Here is a 24,122-nt window from a genome sequence, read left to right as displayed (position 1 = left end):
CTGAACATACAATAAAGCAAATGTACTTAACATTTACAAAAAATTTGATCCAACAGCTATAGAATACACATTCTTTCTCTTTTTTCAATTTTTATTTAATAAATATAAATTTTGAAAGTACAACTTTTGGATTATAGTGGCTTTTCCCCCAATAACCTCCCTCCCATCCACAAACATCCCATCTCCCACTCCGTCTCTCATCCCGTTCTTCATCAAGATTCATTTTCAATTATCTTTATGTACAGATCAACTTAGTATATACTAAGTAAAGATTTCAACATTTGCACCCACACAGAAACACAAAGTATAGAGTACTGTTTGAGTAGTAGTTTTATCGTTAATTCGCATAGTACAACACATGAAGGACAGAGATTCTACATGGGGAGTAGGTGCACAGTGACTCCTGTTGTTGATTTAACAATTGACAGTATTAATTTCTGACATCAGTAATCACCCGAGGCTCTTGTCATGAGCTGCCAAGGCTATGGAAGCCTCTTGAGTTCACAAACTCCAATCTAATTATTTAGACAGGGCCATAGTCAAAGTGGAAGTTCTCTCCTCCCTTCAGAGAAAGATACCTCCTTCTTTAATGGCCCCTTAATCCAGCTGGGATATCACTCACAGAGATCTTCCATTTAGGCCATTTTTTTGCCACAGTGTCTTGGCTTTCCATGCCTAAAATAATACTCTCATGGGCTTCTTAGCTAGACCCAAATGACATAAGGGCTGATTTGAGGCCAGAGCGCTGATTATGACATCTGCCATTCTATGAGTCTGCTGTATATCCCACTTCCCATATTGGATCATTCTCTTCTTTTTAATTCTATCAGTTAGTATTAGCAGACACTAGTCTTGTTTGTGTGATCCCTTTGACACTTAATCCTTTCATTAATATCAATTATGAATTTAAAATGATCACTTTGACTAGTGAGATGTCATTGGTACATGCCACCTTGATGGGATTGAATTGGAATCCCCTGGTACGTTTCTAATTCTCCCATTAACTGTAAGCCCAAATGAGCATGTGCCAAACTGTACATCTCCTCCCTCTCTTATTCCCACTCTTATATTTAACAGGGGTCACTTTTCAGTTAATTTTAAATACCTAAGAATAATTGTGTGTTAATTAAAGAATTCAACCAATGGTATTGAGTAGAACAAAAAAATACTAAAAGGAATAAAGTAGTAAGTTGTTACTCAACAGTGAGGACAAGGGCTGATCAAGTCATTGTTTCTCATAGTGTCCATTTCACTTCAAAAGGTTTCCTTTTGGTGCTCAGTTAGATGTCACTGATCAGTAAAAACATATGGCATTTATCCCTTTGGGACTGGCTTATTTCACTCAGCATGATGTTTACCAGATTTCATCTTTTTTACTGTTGTGTAGTATTCTATAGAGTACATATCCCATAATTTCTTTATCCAGTCTACTGTTGATGGGCATTTGGGTTGGTTCCAGGTCTTAGCTATTGTGAATTGAGCTGCAATATACATTGAGGTTACAGACAGCTCTTTTATTTGCCAATTTAATTTCCTTTGGGTAAACTCCAAGGAGTGGGATGGCTGGGTTGTATGGTAGGGTTATCTTCAGGCTTCTGAGGACTCTCCAAACTGATTTCCATAGTGGCTTTACCAGTTTACATTCCCACCAACAGTGAGTTAGTGTCCTTTTTTCCCCACATCCTTGCCAGCATCTGTTGTTGGTAGATTTCTGTATGCAAGCCATTCTGCCCAGTGTGAGGTGAAACCTCATTATGGTTTGATTTGCATTTCCCTGATTGCTAGTGATCCTGAACATTTTTTCATGTGTCTGTTGGCCATTTGGATTTCCTCTTTAGAAAAATGTCTATTGGGGTCCTTGGCCCATCTCTCAAGTGGGTTGCTTGTTTTGATGTTGTGCAGTTTCTTGATCTCTTTGTAGATTCTGGTTATTACACCTTTATGGGTTTCATAGTTTGCAAATATTTTTTTCCCATTCTATCGGTTGCCTCTTTATTTTCCTGACTGTTTATTTTGCAGTACAGAAACTTCTCAATTTGATGAAATCCCAATTTTTAATTCTGGCTTTGACTGACTGTGCTTCTGGGGTCTTTTCCAAGAAGTCTTTGCCTGTGCCTATATCTTGTAGGGTTCTCCGATGTTCTCTAATAATTTGATGGTGTTGGGTCATAAATTTAGATCATTAATCCATGTTGAGTGGAATTTTGTGTAAGGTGTAAGGTAGGGGTCTTGCTTCATGCTTCTGCACGTGGAAATCCAATTTTCCCAGCACCATTTATTGAATAGACTGTCCTTACTCCAGGGATAGGTTTTAGATCCTTGATCAAATATAAGTTGGCTGTAGATGTTTGGATTGATTTCTGGTGTTTCTATTCTGTTCCATTGGTCTATCCATCTGTTTCTGTACCAGTACCATGCAGTTTTGAAAACAACTGCCCTTTAGTATGTCCTGAAATCCGGTATTGTGATGCCTCTGGCTTTGTTTTTGTTGTACAAGATTGCTTTAGCTATTCGAGGTCTCCTGTGTCTCCATATGAATTTCAGCATCATTTTTTCCAGGTCTCAGAAGTATGTCTTTGGTGTTTTGATTGGTATCGTATTGAGTCTCAAAATTGTTTTTGGGAGAATGGACATTTTAATGATATTGATTCTTCCAATCCATGAGTATGGAAGATTTTTCCATTTTTTTGGTATCCTCTTCTATTTCTTTCTGTAAGGTTTTGATATTCTCATCGTAGAGATCTTTGACATCCTTGGTTAAGTTTATTCTAAGGTATTTGATTGTTTATGTAGCTATTGTGAATGAGATTGATCTTAGAAGTTCTTTCTCAGCCATGGCATTGCCTGTGTATACAAAGGCTGTTGATTTTTGTGCATTGATTTTATATCCTGCTACTTTGCCAAACTCTTCAATGAGTTCCAGTAGTCTCTTAGTAGAGTTCTTTGGGCCCCCTAAATAAAGAATCATATCATCTGCAAAGAGGGATAGTTTGAGTTCTTCCTTCCCAATTTGTATCCCTTTAATTTCTTTTTCTTGCCTAATAGCTCTGGCTAAAATTTCCAGTACAATATTGAATAGCAGTGTTGAGAGTGGGCATCCCTGTCTGGTACCAGATTTCAGTGGAAATGCTTCTAACTTTTCCCCATTCAATAGGATACTGGCCATGGGTTTTTCATAAATTGCTTTGATTGTATTGAGGAATGTTCCTTCTATGCCCACTTTAGAGTTTTCATCATGAAAGGGTTTTGTATTTTATCAAATGCTTTCTCTGCATCTATTGAGATAATCATATGATTTTTCTTCTGCAGTTTGTTAATGTGGTGTATCACATTGATTGATTTGCGAACATTGAACCATCCCTGCATACCAGGGATAAATCCCACTTGGTCTGGGTGGATGATCTTTCTGATGTGTTGTTGCATTCTATTAGCCAGAATTTTATTGAGGATTTTTTCATCCATGTTCATCAAGGAAATCGGTCTGTAATTTCCTTTCAATGCTGCATCTTATTCAGGTTTAGGAATTAAGGTGATGCTAGCTTCATAGAATTTGGGAGGATTCCCTCTCTTTCAATTGTTCTGAATAGTTTGAGAAGAATTGGAGTTCATTCTTCTTTAAATGTCTGTTAGAATTCAGCAGTGAATCCATCCAGTGCTGGGCTTTTCTTTGTTGGGAGGGCCTTTTTTACTGATGCAATTTCTGTCTCAGTTATGGGTCTGTTTAAGTTTTCTATGTCTTCCTTGTTCAATTTAGGTAGGTTATATGTGTCCAGGAATCTATCCATTTCTGATTGATTTCTCTGTTTGCTGGCATACAACTCTTTGTAGTAATTTCTGGTGACTTTTTATTTCTGTGGCATCTGTTGTTAAATTCCCTTTTTCATCTCTGATTTTATTGATTTGGGTCTTTTCTTTTTTTAGTTAGTTGGGCCAATGGGGTATCAATTTTGTTTATTCTTTCAAAAAACCAACTCTTCATTTGGCTGCTCTTTTGTAATGTTTTTTTTTGATTCAATTCTGTTGATTTCTTCTCTAATTTTAATTATTTCTCTTCTCCTACTAGTTTTGGGTCTGGTTTGTTGCAGTTTCTCTAGATCTTTGAGATGTACTGATAGCTCATTTGTATGGTACCTTTCCAATTTCTTGATGTAGGCACCTATTGATATAAACTTTCCTCTTAACATTGCTTTTGCTGTCTCCCACAAGATTTTATATGTTGTGTTGTTATTCTCATTTGCTTCCAGAAAGTTTTTGATTTCTCTTTTGATTTCTTCTATGACCCACTGTTCCTTCAGGAGCATGTTGTTCAGTCTCCATGTGTTTGCATATGCTCTAGGAATTCCTGAGTTGCTAATTTCCAGCTTCATTCCATTGTGGTCTGAGAAGATGTATGTTACGATTTCAATTATTTTGAATTGGCTGAGACTTGCTTTATGCCCTATTTTGTGATCAATGCTAGAGTAAGTTCCATGCACTGTTAAGAAGAATGTGTATTCTTCAAGTGTAGGATTAAAAGTTCTGTAGTTATCTGTTAGATCCATTTGGGCTATAGTGTCAATTAAGTCTGCTGTTTCCTTGCTGATCTTCTGTCTGGTTGATTTGTCTATTTCTGAGAGTGGAGTATTGAAGTCCCCCAGTACTACTGTATTGGAGTCTAAGTCTCCCTTTAAGTTCCTTAATATATCTTTTAAGTAAACTGGTGCCTTGTATTTAGGTGCATATACATTTATAATAGTTACTTCTTCCTGTTGAATTGATTCCTTAATCATTATATAGTGCTCCTCTTTGTCTCTCCTAACAGTTTTTGTGTTAAAGTTTATTTTGTCTGATATTAAGATGGCTAAACCAGCTCTTTTTTGGTTTCTATTGGTGTGGAATATCTTCTTCCAACCTTCCACTTTCAGTCTGAATGCACCTTTGTTGGAAAGATGTGTTTCTTGTAAGCAGCAAATAGATGGGTTTTGTTTTTTAACCCATTCAGCCAGTCTGTGTCTTTTAACTAGAGTGTTGAGGCTTTTTACATTCAATGTGACTATTGATAAGTAATGACTTTGCCCTGCCATTTTTCCAAAGATATTTCTAAAATATGCTTTGAACTTCCTGTGATCTTTTACTTAGAGATTTTCTTCCTTTACCTTCTTTCGTATTGATGGTCGTGTTTCTGTGTTTCTCTGTGCAACATCTTTAAGCATCTTTTGCAGGGCTGGACTATTGGTGACAAATTCTTTCAATTTCTGTTTGCTATGAAAGGTCTTTCTTTCACCTGCATTCACAAATGAGAGCTTTGCAGGATATAATATTCTGGGATGGCAGGTTTTTTTTTCTCTTAGTACTTGGGCTATATCTTGCCATTCCCTCCTAACCTGTAGGGTTTCTGATAAGTTTGCTTGTGAGTCTGATTGGAGATCCTCTGAGAGTAATCTGACATTTCTGTCTTGCACATTTTAGAATCTTTTCTTTATGTTTCACTGTGGTGAGTTTGATTACAATATGTCATATTGAGGATCTCTTTTGGTCTTGTTTATTCGGGGTTCTATGTGCTTCCTGTACTAGGATGTTTCTGTCCTTCTCTAAACCCAGGAAGTTCTCTGCTAGTATCTCACTAAAAAGGCCTTCTAATCCTTTCTCTCTCTCCATGCCTTCAGGAAGGCCTAGAACCCGAATGTCGGTTTTTTTAATAGTATCCTGTAGATTCCCAACAATATTTTTTAGATTTCTAATTTCCTCTTTTTTTTTTTTTTTTTTGGTTTGACTGTATACTTTCCTGTGTTCTGTCTTCTAAGTTCAATATTCTCTCTTCTGCCTCACTGATTCTGCTTTTAAGGCTCTCAAATGTGTTTTTCATTTGTTCTATTGAATTCTTCATTTCATTTTGATTTTTCTTCAATATCTCAATTTCATGTTCTACTAAATTCCTCATTTCATTTTGATTCCTCCTTAGGATTTCATTTTCATGAGAGAGATTTTCTGTCATGCCCTGCATGGATTTCAGTAGTTCATGCATTTGTTTTTGATTACTTCTAAACATTCTTTTTTTTTTTTTTTTTTGACAGGCAGAGTTAGACAGCGAGAGAGACAGAGAGAAAGGTCTTCCTTTCATTGGTTCACCCCCCAAATGGCTGCTTTGGCTGGCGCACTGCACCTTTCCGAAGCCAGGAACCAGGTACTTCCTCCTGGCCTCCCATGCGGGTGCAGGGCCCAAGCACTTGGGCCATCCTCCACTGCTTTCTCAGGCCACAGCAGAGAGCTGGACTGAAAGAGGAGCAACCAGGACAGAACCTGGTGCCCCAACTGGGACTAGAACCCAGGGTGCCGGTGCTGCAGGTGGAGGATTAGCCTAATTAGCCACAGCGCTGGCCACTTCTAAACATTCTTATAAATTTTCTGAGTTCCATTTCTTGCATTTCTTCTATGTAATCATCTTCATAATCTTGTATTGGAGTGTCATGTTCTTTCGGGAGCATCATGTTGTCTTCCTTGTTCTTGTTTCCTAGGTGTTTGCATTTGTTGTTTGGCATTGTGGAGATATTCTTTGATTTCTTTTTCTGCTGTGGTAGCTTTTCTCATTATACTATGACTCTAGATTAAATGGACTTTCTACTTTTGGTGAATCTCTAGAGGCTCGTGGTAGTTGTGGCCAGAGAGCTCTGTTCAGTTCTTCAGGGTTAAGGGTGTGCCAGGTTTAGTATGGTAAATGTTCCCTCTCTCTTTTTTTTTATTCAGAAGGGAAGTAATTCCACTCAGCTGAGCTCTTCTCCTTGATGGCAATCAGTGCCTGAGCGCTAGCCCCAGTAGGTATAATATTCGTTTGCTCTGTCCCAAGGACCACACAAAGGAACTGTGCAGTCCTCAGTATAAGCTCAGATTCCCCTGCAATGTCTCTCACCAGGTAGCCAAGGCCACCCAAGCTTATGGCATCTCCCACCGAGACTACTCACATCTCAGCCACACTGTGAGTTCTCCCACACACCCTCAATTTTTTTTTTCACAGTCCTGGTTTTTAAGCTCCACACATTCACTAGGTCTCAGTCTCCTGTTAGTACTTTCCACCAGAGTTAGGTTTTTCTGTTTGGCTGAGGGTGGGCACAGCCCCGAGCTGGCACAGCTGTTACGTACGTCCAAAATGGTGCCTGCTCTATTGTCTAGCATGCCTTTGTGAGGTGAGTGGAGAGAGAGAATCGTGTCTGTACTGTCCCTTTTATTTTTCTGTCTCTTCTAGTTAGGCTGATGTGCTTTCCCCCATGGGGCTTCAAGCCTCGTTCCCTCTGGACTCTTCCTGCCACTTTTCTGCCAGTGTCTCGGGTTACTGTGGTTTTTCTCACCTCTCTTTCCAGTGCTGGTGCGGAAACTCTCTGCAGCTGGGGTGCCGAGCCATGGGCACCTGTGCCCTCCACGTAGATCCAACATGTACCTCTAATTCTGGAAGAGTTTCCTTTGCCATTTTTTCCCTAACTCTTCCCTGAGGCTACACTATCTCCACTTTTATTTAACTATCTTTTCCTGGACTGTCAGTGAGCTCTCTCCCTATTCTGCCATCTTGCAGTATAATTACATTCTTCTCATTAGTACAAGCAGCATTTTCCAGAATAGCCATATATTAGGCCATAAATTAAGTCTGAGTAAATTTTTTAAAAAATTAAAATCATACTATGTATTTTTTCAGACAAAAATGAGTGAAACTAAAAACCATCAATAAAAACAGAAAATTTATAAATACATGTAAATTAAACAATATGCTCCTGAATGACCAGTAAATTATTGAAGAAATTAAAGAGAAAATTTTAAAATGTCTTTAAGCATATAAAAATAAAGCACAACATATCAAACTTTGTGGAACACAGCAAAAGCAGTAATGAAGAGGTAATTTTATAGGAATAAGTGCATACATTTAAAAAATAGAAATATTTCATATAAACAATCTAAGATTGCATCTCAAGAACTTAGAAAATCAAGAAAAAAACCAAACCCAAAATTAGCAGAAGGCAAGAAATTAAAAGGATAAGAGTAGAAATAAGTTGTAATTAAAAACAAAACAAAAAAATACAAAATAAAAAGCTAGTTTTTTAAAAAGATAAGCAAAATAGACTAACCTTTAGCTAGATCAACAAAGGAATAAAAAGAAATCATTAAAATACATGAAATTAGAAATGAAAGTAGAGATATTACAACTGATACCACAGGAATACAAAGGCTTAGGGCCAGCAGTGTGGTGCTGCAGTTTAAGTCACCAGTTACAACACCAGCATTTTGTATTGCAGTGCCAGTTTCAGTCCTGGCTACTCTGCTTCTGGTCCAGCTTCCAGTTCATGCTTCTGGGAATGCAGCAAAACATGGCCCAAATATTTGGGGCCCTGCTACCCACATGGGAAAACAAGATGGAATTTTTGCCTCCTGGATCAGCCTGGTCTAGATCTGGCTGTTGCAGTCATTTGGGAGGTGAGCCAGTGAATGGAAGATCTCTCGCTATCTCTCTCTCTCTCTCTCTCCCATTCTTCCTTTCAAATATATAAATCTTTAAAAAGAATCCAAAGAAACCACTATGAACCACTAGATGCTAACAAATTGTAAAACCGCACACAAATGGAGAAATTCTAAGATACATACAAAGTACCAAAATTAAACCAAGAAAATATTAAAAATGCAAACATAGTAATAACAAGTAATGCCATTGAAACAGTACATGATTGCTTTACACCTGAATCCTACAAAACGCTTAAGGAGGAGCTACCTCTCTGGAGCTGGCATTGCAGCACAGTGGGTTAAATAACTACTTGTGAGGCCAGCTTCCCACAACAGAGCGCTAGTTCAAGTCCTGGCTGCTCTGCTTCCAAATCCAACATTTCTGTCAATATACCTCAGAAGGCAACAGATGATGGCCCAATTTCCTGGACCCCTGCCATACATGCAGAAGACCTTGATGGAGTTCCTGACTGCTGGCTTCAACTTGATCTGGCCCTGGCTGTTCTGGCCACTTGGAGGGTAAACCAGCAAATGGAAGATGTCTCTCTCTCTCCAGCTCCTCCCTCCCCCTCCTTCCTTCTCCCTCTTTCTCTCTCTCTCTCTCAAAAAAAAATTTTTTTTTAATTCTGGCAGGCTGTGGAGATGGGCTTAGACGAGTGCACAACCAATGTTGGAAGCAAAGAGGAAGTGGAAAGGCATGAAGCCAGAGCAAAACCTGACAAATCAGGAAATTGTGCCGTTATGGGGGGGGGGCCACACTCCTCAGGGCCCCTCAAAGAACCCCCATGTGGGACATCCCAAGAGAACTGGCATTTGGAAACATGAAGATGAGAGGACACCATCAGCCAGTACTGGTCCTGGAGAGCAGCAATCATCTGAGGAAGGACCACAGGCACAGGCAGCTGAATCAAGAGAAATTCACCCTGGCCCCATCCTTCCTCCCCACTCTTATCAGACTGAGTGTTAGAGCACCAGAGCCTAGAAAAGAGAGAGGAGCTCTGCAGCAGGGATTCTTAAGTGCAGTTCCCTGAGAGCAGGAACAGTATCTCCCAGAAACTCAGACGAAACCTGTACTCCCATGCCCTTTCATAGACCTGAATCAGAAACTCTGGGGCTAGGACACAATCATTTCTATTTTTAATAAGCACCCTCCCTCCAGGTGATTTTCCTGCTTGCTAAAGTTTAAGATCCAGCAATGTAGAAATTTGGAAATGTTAAACTGTACCGAAATGGGTTTTAATAACCATTAATGACCCAAAATTTATGGGATTTGCCTGAGATATCATTAAATGATAGGAAATGGAGATTGGACAAAATATAGTTGAAAGCAGTAGCCTGAGAATAATAAAACCTTCTATGTGTTACCTCAATGATTAATAAATGGGTATTGAAAAGAATTGCATTTGGCCAGCGCTGCAGCTCACTTGGCTAATCCTCTGCCTGTGGCGCCGGCACCCTGGGTTCTAGTCCTGGTCAGGGCGCCGGGTTCTGTCCCGGTTGCTCCTCTTCCAGTCCAGCTCTCTGCTGTGGCCCAAGAAGGCAGTGGAGGATGGCCCAAGTGTTTGTGCCCTGCACCTGCATGGGAGACCAGGAGGAAGAGCCTGGCTCCTGGCTTCGGATCAGCGCAGCGCGCCAGCAGTAGCAGCAATTTGGGGGATGAACCAACGGAAAAGGAAGACCTTTCTCTCTGTCTCTCTGTCTCTCACTGTCTAACTCTGCCGGTCCAAAAAAAAAAAAAAAAAGATTCTATATGTGTAAAAATCTATCATTTTTACAAGAGTGGGATAACAACTTAGTTTTTATATTCAATATTAAATCTGATCAACGCCAACATTTTATTGATAAGCTGTTAACTTCCCTTTGAAATCTTGAACTCAAATTAGCACGGATTTCTAGTATGAGAAAATAGAAGTTACCTATACTAGTCAGTAATTCCACTTCACAATAGGTTCCATGTGAAATAACATAAGTAGTTTACCCTGAAGAGATGAAGATTAATATAGTATCTTCTCAGGCCGGCACCGTGGCTCACTAGGCTAATCCTCCGCCTTGCGGCGCCGGCACACCAGGTTCTAGTCCTGGTCGGGGCACCGATCCTGTCCCGGTTGCCCCTCTTCCAGGCCAGCTCTCTGCTGTGGCCAGAGAGTGCAGTGGAGGATGGCCCAAGTTCTTGGGCCCTGCACCCCATGGGAGACCAGGAGAAGCACCTGGCTCCTGCCATCGGATCAGCGCAGTGCGCTGGCCGCAGCGCACCTACCGCGGTGGCCATTGGAGGGTGAACCAACGGCAAAAGGAAGACCTTTCTCTCTGTCTCTCTCTCACTGTCCACTCTGCCTGTCAAAAAATATATATATATAGTATCTTCTCTTTCTCTCTCTCTCTCTCTCTCTCTCTCTCTCCCCCTCTCAGTCTCTCTATATATGTGTACATATATGTATTTAGACTTATATAAAACATATTCCATATATTTACTTCAACATTTATTGTTTTAATTACATCTACAAAATTTATTAAGTGTCCTGTATATGCTAGATGCTGCTAGGTGATACAAAAATTTATGCAAATTGCTACCAGTGCTGTCAACTGACTATAAGTTCTTCATGTTTGTCAAAATGCTTCATGTACAATAAACCATAAAAGCCCATGAGTCATGAGTTGCATATATTTACCTTTTAAATGCCAAATCCAGAATAGATGGTAAAAAACAGGCTTCCTGACAGTAATTATTAGAAATTTTAAAATATTTACCAAAAAAAAGTATAATTATTCCTGTTGCACCTGCTTTGCATTTGCACAGAGAAGGGAAAGATGCCTATTGAAAGAAACTGCCATCTCTACATGTGTCAGGGAATATCTATCAATATATTTTGATATTAAGAATCTAAATATACTGTGCTGAGCACTTTTTACATCTTACCTCATTTACTCTTCACAAGAAACCTGACAGATGGAAATGATTACACCTATTTTAAAAATGGGAAAAGCAAAGGTCAGGGGGATTTAGCAAATGACTAAAGGTTACGCCAAGTGGCACATCCTGTGCAGTACTCTGGATTCTTATTCCAGAGTTCAGCTCTTAAAGTCTGTGGAGTACTTCCTGAGACACTCTTTTGAATGTGCAATTTAAAGGAATGAGGAGCCGAGGCTGCATGATACCCTCGGGAAAGCGCACAGCCATGAGGGGAAATCAATGTGACTAAAAGAGCAACTGAGGGTGAGGTGCTCAGAGACAATGAAATGCCGCATTCTTCTTTCTACATCAGGCTGCAAAGAAATCTTCCTCTAATGGTACATGGCTGCCAAGACTCTAGCCTGGAGATGGCAGAAAAAGATAAATGATATCATGCTCCCAGGGTACCCTACATTGCTTTGGTTAGACTAACTTATTGTGAAGGTAATTTTTTGAAAAATATGAGACTCTCAAAATATAACAACAGGGGCAAAGTCAGGGAATCAATTTCTGGGTGATCTTTAACAGATTCAACAAAGCCACAGAGGCACAGAGACAGGAGAGTTTGAAAAAATATACCTTTCCTAGGTCTGAAATATAAATAGAGGGGTGGATGTATAGCCTGGTGGTTGAGAGGTTGGCATCCCATATAGGAATACTTGGGTTCAATTCCTGGGTCTGGCTCCAGCTCCTGATTCCAGCTTCCTACTAACGTGGACTCTAGGAAGTAGTAGCAATGGCTCAAGTAATTAGTTCCTGCTACACACATGCATCACATTCCAGATTTCAGATCCAGCCATGTAAACATTTCAAGAGTCAGCTAGTAGATAGGAATACTCTGCCTTTTAAATAAATAAATAAATAAATAAAATACATGTACCCAAATAAATAAAATAAAAAACAAATACCCAAAAAGATAGCATTTAGATTTTCTAATTAAAATTCTTAGGAAGATAGATTCATAACAATATACTAAAAATAACCAAACTAAAGCCCCCAAAACATAATTGCATGACTCTAAGTAACTGAATTGCATTACTTTTCAAACAAATGTATTGCTACAAACATAAAGCCTTCATGTTCAAGCTTCACATAGCGCCTCTGAAGGCTGACTTGTTTCCATCTGTGTGATGCAATAGTGACACCGAGTGGTTAGTTTGTGGAAGAGCACTTTTATGGAAAAATAATACCTTTTTTTTTTTTTTAAGATTTATTGTATTTATTTGAAAGACAGAGTTAGAGAGGTAGAGACAGAGAGGTCTTCATCTGCTAGTTCACTCCCCAAATGACTACAACAGCCGGAGCTGAGCCAGGAGCTTCTTCTGGGCCCTCCACGTGGATGCAGGGGCCCAAGGACTTGGGCCATCCTTTGCTGCATTCACAGGTGTATTAACAGAGAGCTGGATGGGAAGTGGAGCAGCCAGGACTCGAACCAGCAACCATATGGGATACTGGCGCTTCAGGCCAGGGCTTTAACCCGCTGCGCCATAGCTCCAGTCCCAACAGTACAAAACAAAGGTTTCTGCTGTCACTATCTCCAAAATCATCTCTATTATGACCTGTCACAACAGCACGAAAAAGGTGGAGCAAAGAAAACAGCTGTACTGTTAGAAAAATTCAAATTGCATTTTTTTATGATAAATAGTTGTATGAAGCTAGAGAAATTTAATCTGGAGGCAGGCATCTGGAGCAGCAGTTAAGATGCTACTCATGATGCTCATACCCCATTTCAAAGAGCCTGGGTTTGAGCCTCAGCTGTGTTCCTGATTCCAGCTTTGCACTGATGCAAACCCTGAGAAGCAACAGATGATAACTCAAGTTCTGTGTTCTATCTGAGAGACCTGGATTGAGTTCCAGGCACCTAGTTTCAGCCTAGCCCAGCCCAAGCTGTTGCAAGCATTTGAAGAGTGAACTGATAGATGGAAGATCTCTGTTTGCCTTTATTTCTGTCTCTGTGTCTGTCTCCCCATCTCTCTGTTTCTCTACCTTTCAAATAAATAAATGCTTTAAGAAAAGTAAATTTAACCTGGAAGTGAAGCTATCTTTGGTAGGCAGTTACTAAAGTTACTATTTAAGTTGAAACATTTAGTCTTGCCAATAACTCACTTTTTAAAAAAGATTTATTTTATTTATTTGAAAGGCAAAGTTACACAGAGTAAGAAAGAGAGGCAGAGAGAGAGGTCTTCCAGCCACTGGTTCACTCACCTTATGGCCACAATGACCGGAGCTGTGCCGATTCAAAGCCAGGAGCCAGAAGCTTCCTCCGGGTCTTCCCATATGGGTACAGGGGCCCAAGGACTTGGGCCATCTTCTACTGTTTTCCCAGGCCATAGCAGAGAGCTGGATCAGAAGTGGAGCAGCTGGAACTTGAACTGGAGCCCACATGGGATGCCAGCACTGCAGGCGGCGGCTTTACCAGCTACGCCAGAGCACCGGCCACCAGTAACTCATTTTTATATTGTTCAACATTTGAAGCAAAGTAAAGTGCTTGACCAATCATTTAATTTCCTATTTCAACCTAGACTTTCTACTAAGTGTCTGAGGGTCTTCAAAAAGTTAATGGAATATGAGTATTATGAAAAACCTATACATGGATTTCAATTATTTGATACCAAAATAAACATCATTCAATTACATTTTCCATGAACTTTTAAAAAAAGGTTTATTTATTTGAAAGTCAAAGTTACAGAGAGAGAGGAACAGAGAGAGAGAGAGAGAGCCAGAGAGACAAAGAGACAGAGACAGACAGAGAGTCTTCCATCCACTAGTTCTCTCCCCAAAAGACCACAACAGCCACGGCTGGAGCAGGCTAAAGCCAAGAGCCAGGAGCTTCAACCAGGTCTCCCACCTGGGTAGCAGTGTTTGCAGCTGGGTCATCTTCCACAGCTTTCCCCAGGCCATTAGCAGGGAGTTAGATCAGAGGTAGAGCGGCCAGGACACAAACTGGCACCCACATGGGATGCCAGCACCGCAGGCGGCAGCTTTACCCTATAGGCCACAACGCTGGCCCCTCCATGAATTATCCTCATATATGTGGTTCTAAACTTTAGATTCCACACATTCGCATTCTGTTTTTCTTTAAGAACAAGAAACAAAAACGTTTAGTGTAGACCTTTAGTAGTTTGCTAGGAATTAGCTACAAACGGTCACAACATACGGCACTCAAAGAACCTATCCCATTGTTTCTTGAATGGTGTAGATTTTAAGTAAGCTAGTGTAAACATTCACTTCAGGAAGAAATCTTACTACACAATGTTTCATAAATGTGAAGAGCTGAAGTTCAAACCTGTACGGAACACCTTTATGTGTTGGCTCAACTGCAAAATGTAGATGTGTGTGTGATACTGTGGAAGCCTGTGTCAGCGTTGTATCCCATTGCTAAAGCATTAGGATAAAAGTTACACTAAATCAGTTAAGCACGGACCCAGGCAAGAGTGTCTTATTTCAGCCATATCCACATGTAACATAATCATCCCTTGTGGCATCTTTCCAACATTAATTAAACCAAGATCTTACTCAGCCATCTTGTGGGTAAAGAGCAAGACTACAGAAAAAAAAAAAAAAAATGGCTGTTTTGGATTATTATGCATGATCCCTGATCAACTGTCTTCATGCTCTCTGGTCTTCTGAAATGAACATTATTTTGCTTACAAATTCATTTCACGTGACATTGGTAAAGAAATACACTGCTGCCTGTATTCCTAGCTCCAGATGATCCTTGTATGGCTTAAATTTATCTCATTCATCTTTGGCTATCATACACTGCACCTGCAGCTCTTCTTCACTATCATTCCAGCTAATCTTAAACTAAGCTACGTAAGAGCAGGAGCCCCTTGGCACAGTCCCTTTCCCTCAGTCCATGCCCAGCGCCTCGAACAGTATTTGAACAGTATTTAAGTCAAAACAGACACACTAACAAAGGTGTATATACACATGTATGCATACATAAATACATGTATAAGTCATAATGTATTTATTACTTTTTACAATATTATTTTTACTTGTAGCTTGTTAAAGAATGGACAACAAAGAATTTTCAAGGACAATAAACATTTTATATCATTCTCTTTGATGATTTAATATTGTATTATACAGTTAGACCAAGATGAATATGACGGCATTATAGATGGTATTTCAGGCTTAAAACTTATTTGTGGGGCCAGCTCTGTGGCATAGCAGATAAAGCCTCCACCTGCAGTGCTGGCATCCCATATGGGCGCCAGTTCAAGTTCCGGCTGCTCTACTTCCGATCCAGCTCTCTGCTATGGCCTGGGTAAGCAGTAAAAGATGACCCAAGTCCTTGGGCCTCTATACCCGTGTGGGAGACCTGGAAGAAGCTCCCGACTCCTGGCCCCGGATCGGTTTTGTTCTGGCCATTATGGCCATCTGGGGAGTGAATCAGTGGATGGAAGACCTCTCTCTCTCTCTCTCTCTCTGCCTCTGCATAATTTTGCCTTTCAAATAAATAAATAAGTCTTTAAAAAAAAAGTGTAAAAAAAAAAGCTTATTCACAGCACTGCAGTAAATTTGTTAATAAATTTTCTCCGAGCTTACTTTAAATAAAATGTATATCTGTCTTTCTTGTGGTTCCTTTATATTTTGTATGAGAAGAGAATAAGCCCACTAATTATATGTTATTCATTCAGAAGCAAAAATCATAGGTTTAGTTTCCAATTTGATAAAACTGGTGCAAAGAGCTACCCAGAAACACTGCTCAAGTCCTTTCTTTAAATGTAAAGGATATTCACATATATAAAAAATCTGTATTTGTTTTTAAAAAATTAAACAAGTATATGTTAGGAAACTGGCGTGGTTTTAGCCAGGTGGCCGCATGGCCCAGCTACCTGAGCCAGGCTCCACCCCCATCCTAATGGGATTCGCTGCTCCTGCTTCCCTGCCCGCCCTCAGGCAAAGTTTTAAAAGGGCCTGTTCCTGAACAGGTGCTCTCTTGGTTCTTCTCTCCTGCTCGCTCTCCTCTCTTGGCTTCTTTCTTCACTTTTGGTTCCTCTCTCTTGGCTCCTCTCATCTCTCTTTTCTCCTTGCTAGCTCCTCTCCTCTCTATTCTCTCTTATATTCTTTCTCTCTCTTTTTCCTTCGCTGCCCCTTCACTCTGGTCTGTTGGGTGTTCCCAATAAACCCTTTCCCTTACTCCGGTGTTCGGTTTGTTTTGCGATGGCTAACATTAATATATAACAGAAATAGTCATTTGACTGATTCAAACAACCTGGCTTCTCTCTGACTTCCCCAAAGCAGAGGCAAGAACTTATTTGAAAGGTGATTACAGGAAGTAACAGTGAGGGAGAATGAGATTAAGATACATGCTGCTGTATCATTTACCAGACTACACAACAGTGACTCATTCCCTTTAAGGATCCTCTCAGGAATCCTGCTGACCTGAATCACCCTCCCAAAGAAAAGGTGGCTCAGGCATTTACCCAGAACATCTCTTCCCGGCTGGTTTAAACTTTTTAGCAGAAATGTAAGGTCCTCCTTACTTGAATGTCACCTGGCCTGGGCTGAGGGAGCTCTTCAGGCTTCAGAGGAAGCCCTGAGGCAGGAAAGCAGGGACAGGGCAGCTTCTCACCGTGGGAGGGCTTTCAGCACGCACAGGAAGTGTTCCCCACAGCTGCTGCTGAAAGCAGAGGTGAATCAAGGGATGTGTGTTTTCTGCATATGAGGAAGACTTATCAAGAAGCATTTATGGTACAGGAAAAAAGAAAAATATGTATTTGCAAGAGATATGGAAATTGCCAGCTGCAACCTCATGTCTTCCAGGAACCTTGGTCTCCACCCACCTCAGGATTCATACTCAGTGAAACCTCAGTCTTGTCATTACCCTTTCCCAGCTCACAATTTTAAGAAATCCCTTTACCAATCACCACCTTGCAGCTTTCAAACATACTCTACTTTTTAAAATTTTGCACCCCATCGATCCTACCTTTCATTATTCTCACCACTTTCATATTAACCATCATTCTCATCATGGCTTCCATTCAGTTCACAGCTGAAACTGATAATCATCCTCTTGCACATATTCTCAACTCCCTTGCCCCTCTCTCACCTTCTCATCAGCTCCTAGAAAAACCCTAATATGGGGGAAGTTTGTCTCTCCATCCACCCTGTATCTGTGTTCTTGTGGAAAAATAAAAACACACTGCCCAGCTGACTGGTCTCACTATAAATTGGTGGTCCATCTGCACAAATGAGCTCTTAATGCTACCCAAAAATCAAACCAGTTCATTCACACTCCCACTCTACGTGTCTGCTCCCTATCTTCTGTTCTTACCACAAACTTCCAAGAACTTCTGCTTAATCCCGAGTTTCAGCTGGCAAGCTTGCTTGCTATATCTCTGAGAAAGTAGAATTCCCGTAAGCTGCCACCACAGTATCTACTCAGCTCATTATATCTGTGTCCAGAAACTCTAACATCTTTTTCCTGTTAATATGGATGAACTCTCCATACTCCATGTAAGGTCAATGCATCAACTTGTTTGCTAGACCCCATCAACTTCTTCCTGCTTAAGCAAAAATATTCCCTCATTTTTTTCTTATATGATAAATATTTCTTCCTCTGTTGTATCTTTCCCATTAGTGTAAAAATGTAAAAACATACCAACATTGCTACCAGCTTAAAATAACCACGACAATAATAAACGCTCTTATTACATTACTGCCCTCTGGTCTACACTCCACTACACTTTTTCACCTTACAAGAAAACTCCTAGGATACAGTTGCCTATAGTCAGTTAGTCAGTGACTCTAATTTACCTGCTCTCATTCTCTTTTGATGTAACTCCAAGCATCCTCAGCCAGGCTGTATCTGTCAAGAGAAAATAAAAATCTTCTTCTTACTAGATTGCCAAGTTCAACAGAAAGTATTCAGTTATCATAACTTTGAGGCAGCAAAGCATTAAACATTTTCATTCCTTATGGAAATATTTTTTTCACTTAGCTTCCGGGACAGTATATAAAGTTGGTTTTCCTCAATGCCTACCTGTACTAAATCATATTTGCTACTTCTTTCTCATTCCCTGCTCTCAAAGCTTTGGAGTGTCTAGAGACTCAACCTTTTTTTTTTTTTTTTTTTAAGATTTATTGGAGCCCGTGCTGTAGCACAGTGGGTTAACGCCCTGGCCTGAGAGCCAGCATCCCATGTAAGTGCCGGTTTGAGACCCAGCTGCTCCACTTCCAAAATCTGGCTCTCTGCTATGACCTGGGAAAGCAGTAGGGGACGGCCCAAGTCCTTGGGCCCCTGTGCCCACATGGGAGACCTGGAGGAAGCTCCTGACTCCTGGCTTCGGATCAGCTCAGCTCCGGCCATTGCGACCAACTGGGGAGTGAAACAGCAGATGGAAGACCTCTGTGTGTGTGTGTGTGTGTGTGTAACTCTGACTTTCAAAGAGGCAGAGGCAGCCATGTAATCATTATCAAAATCAAGATTTAGAATATTTCCATCATATAAAAGGTTCTCTCCTGTCCTTTTGCAGTCAATCCCTCTTCCCCCTCCCTGAGTCCCTGCTAATCACCAACCTTCTTCTTTTCGTTACAATTTTGTCTTATCTAGAAGCTCTGATAAATGCAGTCATATACTATGTGATATTTTGAGAATGGTTTCTTTCTCGAAGCATAGTTCTTTTGAGACTTACCCACATTATTGCATCTACCAGTAGTTCTTGCCTTCTTATTAGTGAGTAGAATTCTATATATAGTTGTGCAATTTGCTTATTCACTCCCAGTTGATGAACATTTGGATTCTTTTTGGTTTTGCCTATTAAAGATAAAGTCATTATAAATACTCACATATCACTCTTGTTTCTCTTTACCTTCTATTTTCTAAAAAAAAAAAAAGATTTATTTATTTATTCGAGAGGCAGAGCTACAGATAGAGAGAGGGAGAGACAGAGAGACAGACAGAAAGATCTTCCATCCACTGGTTTACTCCCCAAATGACACAACATCCTGAACTTGACCAATCTGAAACCAAGAGCTTCTTTCAGATCTCCCACATAGGTGCCGGGTCCCAAGCACTTGCACCATCTTCTATTACTTTCCCAGGCCATCAGCAGGGAGCTGGATCAGAAGTGGAGCAGCCAGGACTCTAACCAGCAATCATATGGGATGCTGGCTCCTTAGGCAGAGGTTTAACCTACTATGCCACAGCACCAGCTCCTCTCTCTACCTTCTTGATAACAGTCAACTTTTTATCTTTATTTTTATCTTATTTGAAAGAGAGAGAGAGATACAGAGAGAGTGCTTCCATCAACTGCCCACTGCCCACAAAAGCCAGGACTGGGCAAGTCCAAATTCAGGAGGGTGGGGCTCAATCCAGATCTTCCATGTGGGTATCAGAGACCCAGGTATCCAAGCCATCACCTACAACCTCCCAGGATGCATCTGGCACCCAGATCCAGGCACTCTGATATGGGATGTGGGCATTCTATGAGGCATCACAATCTCTGAGCTAAATTCCTGGCCCTATAATAGCCAACTTTAGTCATTCCATCACCTCTCTCATTCTTAGTTTTGATTCTATTAATTGACATTTTTCTTCTCATGGTGGTACATGTTTCTTATTCTTTCTAATGATTTCTCATTATTTACTGCATATTAGACATTGACACCTTACCTAATTGGGTGGTAGATCCTGTTGTTTTCCTTTTAATAATTTTGGACTTTGTTCTTTCTGGGACACAGTTAATTTGCTTATAACCAGTCTAATTCTAATCATTTTGAGGTTTTCTTTTAAACTTTTTTAGGGAAATACAGAGACTCTTTCAGTCCAAGGCTAATTTAGCCTCACTACTAATTTTACTACTGAGCGCTCTTCTGAGTATCCTTATCAACATCTCAAAAAACACAAGTTCTTTCCCCTCTAACTGATCTTAACACAAACTCTGTCAGTCTCAAGTAAACTTCAGGAATTGTTTAGCTTGCTGTTTTCTAGAAGTTCTTTTCTCTGCCTCAAGTAGTTTCATCTCTCATATGCACATGTCAATACCAGACTAAAGCCTAAGGGATCCCTTTTAGATTTCTATATTTTCAGTCTCTTCCTCCACACCTTGAGAAAAATTTCAGGCCATCTTAGCCTGTCTGTACTTCAATTTATTTCCCTCCATTCAGCTAGACAACCAGCCTCTGAGTTTGTTCTGCGCCCTTAAAACCTGAAAACTGCCTCTAGATGGCAAGCCAAGCTAAGAAAATAATAAAGTCTAACTTGTTTGTTTTCCTTCTCCCAGGATTCCCACTGCCTTTGATCCAGTGCTGAAAAGGCACTGTCCAGTTTTATAGTTGTCTGAAGTGGAGGAGTAAATCCAGTCCTTAGCAACTCATCATGACCAAAGCTGAAGTGTTTTTCTAAATATCTTTATTTAAAGATCAAGCTGCTTGCTGGACACCTCTTCATGAAGCATAAAAAGATATCTCCACTTGCAAATACAATAAGCACATCAAACATAAGATGTATTGTGGCCAGCATTGTGGTGTAGTGGGTAAAGTCGCCAGCTGCAATGCCAGCAATCCTTTATGAGCACCGGTTTGAGACCCGACAGTTCCACTTCTGATCCAGCTCTCTGCCCCTGCACCCAAGTGGGAGGCCTGGAAGAAGCTCCTGACTCCTGGCTTTGGCCTGACCCATCTCCAGCCACTGTGGCCATTTGGGGAGTGAATCAGTAGATGGTAGATTCTCTCTCCCATTCTCTCTCTCCCTCTCTCTCTCTCTCTCTCTGTATCTGTTTCAAATAAATAAATCTTAAAAAATATAAGATGGGTCAAGTTGAATTCTGATCTCCCCTGCATTCCTCAAAAGAAGTACATCTGCCCCTCTTTCAGTCTTTTCTATGTCAAATCAATGTCAACAGCAACTCAATCCTTCTGCTTACTTGGACCAAAATTCTCAAATTTCTCTTTCAAAAGAAATATCTAAATCATCAGCAAATTCTTCCAACTCTTAGCTTTTAAAACAATGCCCTGAATCTAATGTTATCACAACTATCTTATTTTGCTGCATTTCAGTATCACTCTTTCCCTGAGTCATTGCAATAACACCTGTGTTAATCACATTTATTGCAATAATGCTGCATTAAGAAATACTCCCTCCCCCCAAACTTCAGTGGCTTTAGACACAATCTACTTTTATTCGTAGGCTATAAGTCAACTGTGGCTTTCCTGCTATGTTTCCTTGAATTTTACTGTGTCATCTTGGCTTGGCTCAAGGCTACAGATCAGGTTCAGGTCTGTTCCATGTCACTCATCCTGGGGCCCAAGCTAAGAGCATGGGCTACTTGGAGTAAAAGGCAGGAATAAACTTGCTATGTTTTGGAAAGGCTCACCTCTGGACTTTCCATTCACATTCTGTTGGTTCAAGCAAGTCATTTGGCCAAATTTGTTGTTAGTAAGCTAGGGAAGTTTACTCCATTCAATGAAATGGATGACAGTAAGGTGAATATTTGTTTAACAATGATCTATCACAGCTTCCTACTTGGTCTTTCTTTTCTTTCCCTTATTCTTTTCCAGCATTCTTAACATAGCATCCAGAATGACATTTTTTAAAGATTTATTTATTTATTTAAAAGGCAGAGTTACAGAGAGAGGGAGAGAGAGAGGGAGAAAGGGAGAGAAAAAGGGAGAGAGGAGGGAGGGGAAGAGAGAGACAGAGAGAGAGAGAGAGATCTTCCATCTGCTGGTTCACTCTCCAAATGGCTGCAATGGTCAGAGCTGAGCCAATCCAAAGCCAGGCGCATTAGTAGGGAGCTGGATCGGAAGTGGAACAGTTGAGACTGGCATATGGGATGCCAGCATTACAGGAAGTGGCTTTACCTGCTGTGCCAAAAGGGTGGCCCCAAGAATGATCCTTTTTTAGGAAGGAAAGGGCCTTCCCTGGCTAAAAAACCATCAATGGTCACCCATTTCACTTAGAGGATATACAGTGACCTACAAAGTCTTAAGTGATCCAGTATCCAGTTGCTTCTCTGGATTCATTTTCTACTATTGTCCCTTCATTCTCTCAGTTCCAGAAACTCAAGCCTCCTTGCTAACCTGAAGCAGGACATGCAAATTCCTGTCTCAGGTCTTTGCATACATAATGGCCTCTGTATGAAAATTTTTATTCCCCTAGATTTCTGCTGCTTTTTTTGGATCTTTGCTTAAATATACCTTTCTTAAAGAGGACTTTCAAGAATACCCTATTTATAATTTCAAACCCATTTATACTCACTAGCCATCATTTCTATAAGATTTTTCTCCACAGTATTTAATATATTTTAATGTGTCTTAATAGAATCCTCTAAAATGTGACTTCCAGGAGAGTAGGTAGTTTTTGTATTCTTTATTCATTACTGTATACTCTGAAATAGCATGGGTTGGCAGTCAATAAATATTTACTGAATGTATTAACAATAAAGTAACACAAACCAGGCTGCTCCATTGTTTTAATTGCTTCACCAGGGACAGCCAAGCATCCCACCAGGACAAGCCTGGTATTCTGTTTGCATCTATCCTTTGAATCCAAAGTTCACATCTAGATTGATGAAGAAGTTCAGGAATCCCAAGGGAACACTGGGGAAACCTTTTTATTTTTCTTATAACTGGTAAGGAAGAATCTACTGCAAATATAAAAACACAGTCCAACATAATTATAAAACCTAGAAACTCTAGAGTTAGAAACTGTGTTTATTAGGGCATGTAAATATATGGAACATATGGGAGATAGATATAGAGTATATGATATATATGAGTATATATACATATATATGTATATATATATATATATATATATATATAACACATTATCAAAATTGAAGGAAATTGTGTCCCCTGGTCTCTGAGGAAAGTCTGTAGAAGATAAAATGTGAGGACCAATGAAATAAGGTATGTGAAAATGGTTTGTGACGTTTAAAGGAAATTAATTCAAAAAATAAATGTAAAATACAAACATGATCACAAAAGAGGCACTGCTGAAAGTTTGTCAGTACAGCTGGTCAGGGAACTAAGCTCCCATAGCACCTGTGTTTTCAGGACAACAAAAGCTTGGTGTCACTCAGCGAGCACACAGACTCCTCTGAAATCGAGGGTAGTGGTAGAGAGGAAAACATGGTATACATGATGAATAAGAGAGCTAAGTAACCCAATTAATCAGACAAGAAAGTTCTGACCTTCAAGTTCACACAACATCTCTACGACAAAACACCTCCAACTTTAGTAGGCAAAGGAATTACTTAATTTTTTTTTTTTTTTTTTTTTTGACAGGCAGAGTGGATAGTGAGAGAGAGAGAAACAGAGAGAAAGCTCTTCCTTTTTGCCATTGGTTCACCCTCCAATGGCCGCTGCGGCCAGCACATCGCGCTGATCCGAAGCCAGGAGCCAGGTACTTATCCTAGTCTCCCATGCGGGTGCAGGGCCCAAGCACTTGGGCCATCCTCCACTGCCCTCCCGGGTCACAGCAGAGAGCTGGCCTGAAAGAGGGGCAACCGGGATAGAATCCGGCACCACAACCGGGACTAGAACTCGGTGTGCCGGTGCCGCAAGGCAGATGATTAGCCTGTTGAGCCAAGGCGCGGGCCTACTTAATTATTGTTACAAACTCAGATTCCCTCCCCACCTCCAGAGACTCCAGTTGTGTAAATGTGGGCTAGGGTCCAGGAATCTGCATTTAATAAGCACCACAGGTAGTCCTAAGTGTATGGTTGTTAAAATTAGGTTTCAAATAGAGCTCAAA

At 40.4% G+C, this 24,122-nt stretch overlaps 1 long non-coding RNA gene across 2 annotated transcripts in view; it reads right to left on the bottom strand.

Annotated features, from left to right (window-relative positions):
• Positions 1-19,174, bottom strand: part of LOC133758344 (uncharacterized) — a 335,969-nt gene extending 316,795 nt beyond the window's left edge. The window contains exons 1-3 of one of the 2 annotated variants that reach the window (XR_009865790.1): positions 19,057-19,174; positions 18,179-18,230; positions 16,906-17,042 (exon numbers count right to left, since the gene is read on the bottom strand). This is a non-coding gene — a long non-coding RNA (uncharacterized LOC133758344). The remainder of the gene's footprint in view (positions 1-16,905; positions 17,043-18,178; positions 18,231-19,056) is intronic. The other variant, XR_009865791.1, reaches the window with a different exon arrangement.
• Positions 19,175-24,122: the final 4,948 nt, after the last annotated feature.

The sequence above is a fragment of the Lepus europaeus genome, chromosome 4 (assembly GCF_033115175.1).
Source record: "Lepus europaeus isolate LE1 chromosome 4, mLepTim1.pri, whole genome shotgun sequence".
Taxonomy (NCBI): Eukaryota; Metazoa; Chordata; class Mammalia; order Lagomorpha; family Leporidae; genus Lepus; species Lepus europaeus.
Note: the sequence above shows the minus strand (reverse complement) of the source record. Positions and strands in the feature narration are given on the sequence as shown.